The 4,525-nt window shown below is 35.8% G+C and overlaps 1 long non-coding RNA gene across 1 annotated transcript; it reads left to right on the top strand.

Annotated features, from left to right (window-relative positions):
- The first annotated feature begins 1,926 nt into the window (after positions 1-1,926).
- Positions 1,927-4,300, top strand: LOC119562607. The gene is made up of 3 exons (XR_005221901.1): positions 1,927-2,043; positions 2,109-2,920; positions 2,984-4,300. It is a non-coding gene; the product is annotated as an uncharacterized LOC119562607 (long non-coding RNA).
- Positions 4,301-4,525: the final 225 nt, after the last annotated feature.

The raw sequence follows: 4,525 nt of genomic DNA, 5'->3' as shown, positions 1-4,525 counted from the left end.
CCACCAATTTTCCGATCGTTCTTATGGCAGCTATGATATAATCGTCCAATTTTGATCAAATTAAGTTCGAAATTCAGATCTTATTATAAAAAGTTATCTCTAAGCGTAGGAGATTATATGTTAAAAACACCGTAGCTATAATTTGTTTCATATTATTTGCCCACCAATTTTTCTATCGTTCCTATTTTGATAAAATTTAATTCGAAATTCAAAACTAATTCAAAAATGTAATTTCCAAGCTTAGAAAGTAATATGTTAAAAGAAACCAAACATATAATTTTTTTATATATTATATACTACCTGCAAAAGATATAAGTCTTTTGGGAAAGTTTCAGCCCGATAGCTTTAAAACTTAGATACTAGTTTGCGTAGAAACGGACGGACAGACGGGCATGGCTAGATCGACTAGTCATGCTGATCAAGAATATATATACTTCATGGGGTCGGAAACGTCTCCTTCACTGCGTTGCAAGCTTCTGACTGAAATCAATATACCCTCTGCAAGGGTATAAAAATCGATGAAATACGCCTTCAAGGAAACCTTTGTTTTCCGGTAAGGTACATCTCCCTGATAAAGAAAAGGTCACTTAAAATATTTTCTATGGTACCAACTTCTTTTAAAGTGTACAAAACGTTTTTCGCACTTTTTTATTTTCTAACTCGAGTTCTGATAAACCGAATTCGGCCATCAAAGACTCATTTTGCGCTTTAGGCTATGTGGCGCTATAGAAGAACAAGATAGGTGGCACAATAGGCAAGGTGTGTTAGTGAAATGAGAAGAGTTCCTTTAAACATACCTCCAGTGTGGTAGTCGACGGTCTCGACTATCAGATACCCGAAATATGCAAGCAGCAAAGCGATTGCTCACAACTTTGACAGCTATATGATATACTCCTCTGAGATTTTCATACTCGTTACTCGTAAAGTAAAAGGGTATACCAGATTCATCGGAAAGTAAGTAACAGGTAGAAGGAAGAGTTTTCGACCTAATAAAATATATATAATCTTGATCGGGATCACTAGTCGTCTGTCTGTCCGTCCATATGAACGCTGAGATCTCAGAAACTATAAAAGCTAGAAAGTTGGGATTTGGCATGCAGATTCTTTAGCTTCTGGGACATTGGTAAAGATCAAGAATATATATACTTCATAGGATTGAAAACTACTATACCTTTTACTTTACGAGCAACGGTTATAAGAAACAAGAAAATCACCCTCATGATTATTCAATCGGGAAATTATCCCCAATATTATGGAAAGTTTTAATTTGTGTTGCAATTCTTGGAAAACAGCCATCAACCACTTTATATTTTCAAAGTGTAAATTTAAGTAGAAGTTAACTCTTAATGTTCGTTTTCAATAAGAATTTTTAAAATTAAATCAATTTGTTAATAAATTTTAGAACATTTTCCTTTTTTTGCACTGTTTTTTATTTACACTAATATGTATACACATTTGTATGAATGTATGTATACGTATATACATTGCAAGAAATACTATTATACTTTGGGAACTTCGTTAAAAATCGATCGATTAACAGATAAGAATTTTAGTTAGGACAATACAATTTTCACCAAAAACTTTGTTGGTTTTTATGGTTTCCACTTTCGCATATCACCCGCCCCCCCTTACCCCCCCCCCCCCCCCCACCTTCCACCACCCCCTTTCCCCACCCCCATCTCCTTCCGAGCGACGCCCAGGACAGGATCCACAGTCCTTTATTCGCCTTATATAAGTGCTTATCAACAGAAAGTCCCCGTCTGCTGCTTACACTCTCCTCTCTTCGGAGTAAAATGTGTTCCGTTACCGGTGTTTCGTCTTATACGCAGCTACAAAGAGAAGGAAAGAGCTGTCGTGAAAAAAACGATTCCTCTCTTAAAACTCAATCCACCCCAGCTGTATCAGTTTTAGTTAATATAAAGTGACGTTGGGTTGGTTTTGTTTGTGTGGGCGGGTTGGGTAACGAAAGGTGAAGCAGGTTTACAAATGTAATCAATAATGTTACTTATTTATTAAAACTATTTAAGAGGTGTTCAAGGGCAAGTGAGCAATAGGTGTAAATACTCGATACACATGACACTTTTGCTTTATTGAAATTTAAATTATAGGTGGAAAATAAGGACTCTAAGACGTATTTACTAGTTCGAATTATGGACTCACCTGTGACAGCAACAACTCGAACTCTTCCTACTCCTCCGCAGCCAAACACGATCCACATGCCACACACAGCACTCTTTGGCTCTCACTGAAGAGCGCCATCTGATTGTTTCGTTGAGTTGCGCTAACGGCAAAAGAGGCGCTGGCTGCCTTCTCTTCTCGGGGTCAGGAAACGTCACCCAAGGACATCGCAACCGGCTCACGACCGGAGTGTTCGTGCAGATGACTTTGTGGTGCTCGAAGGGGCAGTTCCATTTGTCGGCCCAATAGTCGTTGGGAAACTTTTTTGCAGAAGTTATTTGCATACCTAGCGGTGTTGCGCCAATCGGTTATCGACTATCGTCATCGTCATAGCAAATCGCGTGCATTTGCGGCGATGGGTGGGTAGTGCGGGTCGCTGACTAGTGCTTACAGTATTAAATCATCTGCAGGATTCTCTGGTCGTTCAAAAGTCTAGGTGGGCCCAGACGCATACACTTTCGTCATAAAGATATGGCCTTGGTTGCAGATAACTAAATTTAAGCGATGTCAATTTTATTATTGGAAAACCAAGATTTTTTTTCTGTTACTTAACTTTTTGCATATCTTAATGCACCGCATATTCACCGCAGTTGGGGTCGATTAAATACAAAACTTAAGAACTAAATTCAAGAAATTTGCAGAATCATGTCCCAAAAATTTATCAATTTTATTTGAAATTCAGATATATTAAAAGCATGATGTTCTTAAGAGTAGAAGATAATATGTTAAAAAAAAAACTAAGGTAAAACCATTTTACATTTTTTTTAAATATATTTTTTTTTAGTTTTGTGTTGATTGTTTATAGGAGCTATAAGATATAGTTACCCTTTCCGGAAATCTGGGTCGGAAACGTCTCCTTCACTGCGATGCAAACTTCTGACTGAGGTATAAAAATGGGACAAATCGAAGGGCTATTCCAATAGCTCCCATAGGAACAATGATATCGATTAAGATCTTATTTTTTATACACATAAAAGTAATAAATTATGAAAAATGATAAAATGTATCTTAAATAACTGATGATCTTCGCGTTTGTAATTTTTCCAAAAAGTTAAAGTTGTTTAGCAGATGTTCTCCATTATTTTTGACAGTTCGCTCATCTTTGCTTTATTAATTTTTTCTAATAATCACACATCTGCAAATTTTTTTTTTTTATTTTATAACATTTAACACCTTAAAAGTAAGACAAACACAATGGAACACAAACCAATTTCTGGATTTTCATGGAACACAACTTTACTTGAACTTAGCATGAAATAGACTTTCACAAATTCACAAAAAAGGGTTATTCGATAAAATTAGTTTTACGAAAAATTGTTAACAGGGAAGTTAATTATTATTATCTCGATTTAAGGTAAATATCTAAATTTCCAAATTCATTTTAAATAATTAAATTCGGAGCACTCTAGCTAACATTTGATCTCTTTAAAGGGCGTTTGTAAAAACAGAATAAACTTTTTGTGCATAGCTGCGTTGCGAAAATGAACACGTGTTCATGCTTGCAATGCTTTTTTTTTAGAAAGTACCGTTAGATTCCCAGGGAAATACGATATACCATTGAGAAGGTTAGACTTTTAGAGACACGTTGTTTACTTTTCGCTTAAATCCTTCGACGGATACAATGTGCAGTGTTCGCAAAGAATTAAACACATTTTTTTAATTTATCGGATTAAAGACTATATAAAAAATTTTTTTTAACGTTGTTTTGGTGCCCATTTGGGAAAAGCCGTTATTTTTTTCGACTCGGTGCATTTTGCCCCTTTTTCAGCCCTTGCTCTCTTGCAATATTACCCCATTTTGCCATGGGTGCATTTGTTTTGGTTAGCAAGTTATCGTAATTATTAACTAACAAGATCGCCCACAACTTCGTTTGTAGAAATCAAGATTAAACCTTGAACATTACCTTGTATTGTCTGTATCTATTCGACTTTGTTTCTTTAAATGCCTTTATTATTTTTATGTTTAATAAATGTATTTAAATAAAGGCACGCATTACCAGTGTTAATACCAGTGTTGTAAAATGATTGAAAACAAATACATATAAGTTGCATAAAAATGCATAGATACCTAAAACGAATTTACATGTGTTTGTCTGCTTGCGTCACTAATGTATATACATACAATGCTCGGTTTTGGGCGGTTTGTGGGCGTGGCATACTCGCTTTACAAACTTGAGCTGCGTACAAAGCTACGGAATCTAAATCTGAAGTCCCAATTCTCTAGCTTGGATAGTTTCCGAGATGTTAGCGATCATATGTACGATATTTTGATGTTTGTGGGCGGCTTGTGGGCGTTGAAGTGGGCGTGGCCAACTTTTTTTTGGTCAATCGATAGCTAATGATGAGAA

The sequence above is a fragment of the Drosophila subpulchrella genome, unplaced genomic scaffold, assembly GCF_014743375.2.
Source record: "Drosophila subpulchrella strain 33 F10 #4 breed RU33 unplaced genomic scaffold, RU_Dsub_v1.1 Primary Assembly Seq71, whole genome shotgun sequence".
Classification (NCBI taxonomy): Eukaryota; Metazoa; Arthropoda; class Insecta; order Diptera; family Drosophilidae; genus Drosophila; species Drosophila subpulchrella.
Note: the sequence above shows the minus strand (reverse complement) of the source record. Positions and strands in the feature narration are given on the sequence as shown.